The 3,275-nt window shown below is 44.3% G+C and overlaps 1 protein-coding gene across 1 annotated transcript in view; it reads left to right on the top strand.

Moving 5' to 3' along the window:
* Positions 1-3,275, top strand: part of LOC117940326 (papilin-like) — an 8,155-nt gene that overhangs the window by 677 nt on the left and 4,203 nt on the right. The window lies entirely within an intron of this gene.

Below are 3,275 nucleotides of genomic sequence, written 5' to 3'. Positions count from 1 at the left end.
GGACAGATGTTCATCATCAGGTAGAAACACGCTGTAATGTTACCCTACAGGACAGATGTTCATCATCAGGGAGAAACACGCTGTAATGTTACCATACAGGACAGATGTTCATCATCAGGTAGAAACAAGCTGTAATGTTACCCTACATGACAGATGTTCATCATCAAGGAGAAACAAGCTGTAATGTTACCCTACAGGACAGATGTTCATCATCAGGTAGAAACAAGCTGTAATGTAACCCTACAGGACAGATGTTCATCATCAAGTAGAAACAAGCTGTAATGTTACCCTACAGGACAGATGTTCATCATCAGGGAGAAACAAACTGTAATGTAACCCTACAGGACAGATGTTCATCATCAGGTAGAAACAAGCTGTGATGTTAGCCTACAGGACAGATGTTCATCATGGAGAAACAAGCTGTAGTGTAACCCTACAGGACAGATGTTCATCAGGGAGAAACAAGCTGTAATGTTACCCTAAAGGACAGATGTTCATCATCAGGGAGAAACAAGCTGTAATGTTACCCTACAGGACAGATGATCATCAGGGAGAAACAAGCTGTAATGTAACCCTACAGGACAGATGTTCATCATCAGGTAGAAACAAGCTGTGATGTTACCCTACAGGACAGATGTTCATCATCAGGTAGAAACAAGCTGTGATGTTACCCTACAGGACAGATGTTCATCATCAGGTAGAAACAAGCTGTAATGTAACCCTACAGGACAGATGTTCATCATCAGGGAGAAACATGCTGTAATGTAACCCTACAGGACAGATGTTCATCATCAGGTAGAAACAAGCTGTGATGTTACCCTAAAGGACAGATGTTCATCATCAGGTAGAAACAAGCTGTAATGTTACTCTACAGGACAGATGTTCATCATCAGGTAGAAACAAGCTGTAAGGTTACCCTACAGGACAGATGTTCATCATCAGGTAGAAACAAGCCGTGATGTAACCCTACAGGACAGATGTTCATCATCAGGTAGATCAAGCTGTGATGTAACCCTACAGGACAGATGTTCATCATCAGGTAGAAACAAGCTGTGATGTAACCCTACAGGACAGATGTTCATCAGGGAGAAACAAGCTGTAATGTTACCCTACAGGACAGATGTTCAACATCAGGTAGAAACAAGCTGTAAGGTTACCCTACAGGACAGATGTTCATCATCAGGTAGAAACAAGCTGTAATGTAACCCTACAGGACAGATGTTCATCATCAGGTAGAAACAAGCTGTAATGTAACCCTACAGGACAGATGTTCATCATCAGGGAGAAACCAGCTGTAATGTTACCCTACAGGACAGATGTTCATCATCAGGGAGAAACACGCTGTAATGTTACCCTACAGGACAGATGTTCATCATCAGGGAGACACAAGCTGTAATGTTACCCTACAGGACAGATGTTCAACATCAGGTAGAAACAAGCTGTAGTGTTACCCTACAGGACAGATGTTCATCATCAGGGAGAAACAAGCTGTAATGTTACCCTACAGGACAGATGTTCATCATCAGGTAGAAACAAGCTGTGATGTTACCCTACAGGACAGATGTTCATCATCAGGTAGAAACAAGCTGTAATGTAACCCTACAGGACAGATGTTCAGCATCAGGTAGAAACAAGCTGTAATGTAACCCTACAGGACAGATGTTCATCATCAGGTAGAAACAAGCTGTGTTGTAACCCTACAGGACAGATCTGTGAGGGTATGTATATCTCTCCATCTACCTACCTGTGCAGGCGGCGATGCAGTCCTCCTCACTGATGTAGTTGTTCTTGTTTCCTTTGCAGCCTCCGTAGATGAAGGGCTGACAGCTTCCTGTCTGGCTGTTGTAGTACCAGTGCTGAAATGCCGCTCTGCAGTGACCCGCATCAGGCTCCGCCTCGCAGCGCTCTGATTGGACAACAACTCGGGTTATTGGATGGCCTGTACTTTTTAAACTAGGAACATGGTGTGTGTGTGTGTTACTGTAGGATAGAGTAAGGACGGCGGTCTGGTTTTCTCCACTTGGTTTCTTTGTTAGTTCTGTGTCTGACGGCTCTTTGTGTAGATAATAATCCTAATTTACTTCATCTAATCCTCGGGTATGGTGTCCTATGTGTGGACGTGGTGTCCTTTACTATCTTGACGTGGTGTCCTTTGCCATCTTGACGTGGTGTCCTTTGCCATCTTGACGTGGTGTCCTTTGCCATCTTGACGTGGTGTCCTTTGCTATCTTGACGTTAGTCTCAGCCTTCAGGGCTATGTCTTGGTCATGGTTACAATATATAATGAAGCTTCATATCTGATAATAGACATGATTTTAGTTCATGCCGAAACGAGAGGCCGATTATATGAGCTGGACCTTTCTTCACGACATTTTGTCTTATTCACTTTGTTGGTTTGATAGATAAAATGAGGTTATGTAAAATATGAAACATGTTGATCAGTTGATGATCTTCTCTCATGTTTGAGATGAAGAACTTCTTGTTTCACTGGTACGAGTTCATGTGGAGATATAGTGTATAGAGTATATGTATTTATGGTATTATAGAGGAATAAAGTCATATGCATATGAACCAGAAATAAAGTTCCAACCTACCAGCGAAGTCATCAGCCTTTTCTGTGGAGAGAAGAACAAGTTCAGGTTTCTCTATCTGAATGCCGATGTTTTGATTTTATACAAAATTCTCTAAATAACACTGCTCTTTAATCTGCAGATTTCTCCCATATTACAGACATTTATCACTAGCACTATCAGTGGGAGACAGGAAGTCTTTCAACATGTCTCCAGCTGACTCTTAACAACGTCACTGCCCAGCATCTGGATATCATCTCGTTTCCTCAGAGAAACGCTCTAAAGGATTAAAGCTGGGCTTTTACTGTGAAGGGTCAACTTGTCAAACAGACAGGCAGACAGACAGACTGGCAGACAGACAGACAGGTAGACAGACAGACAGACAGGCAGGCAGACAGGCAGGTAGACAGACAGACAGACAGGCAGGCAGACAGGCAGGTAGACAGACAGACAGACAGGCAGGCAGGCAGACAGGCAGGTGGCAGACAGGCAGGCAGACAGACAGGTAGACAGACAGACAGACAGGCAGGCAGACAGACAGGTAGACAGACAGGTAGACAGACAGACAGGCAGGCAGACAGGCAGGTGGCAGACAGACAGACAGGCAGACAGACAGGCAGGCAGACAGACAGACAGGCAGGCAGACAGGCAGGCAGGCAGACAGGCAGGTGGCAGACAGACAGACAGGCAGACAGACAGACAGGC

Source organism: Etheostoma cragini, unplaced genomic scaffold (assembly GCF_013103735.1).
Source record: "Etheostoma cragini isolate CJK2018 unplaced genomic scaffold, CSU_Ecrag_1.0 ScbMSFa_2220, whole genome shotgun sequence".
Lineage (NCBI taxonomy): Eukaryota > Metazoa > Chordata > Actinopteri > Perciformes > Percidae > Etheostoma > Etheostoma cragini.
The sequence above is the reverse complement of the archived record's forward strand: the minus strand, read 5'-3'. Positions and strand labels throughout refer to the sequence as shown.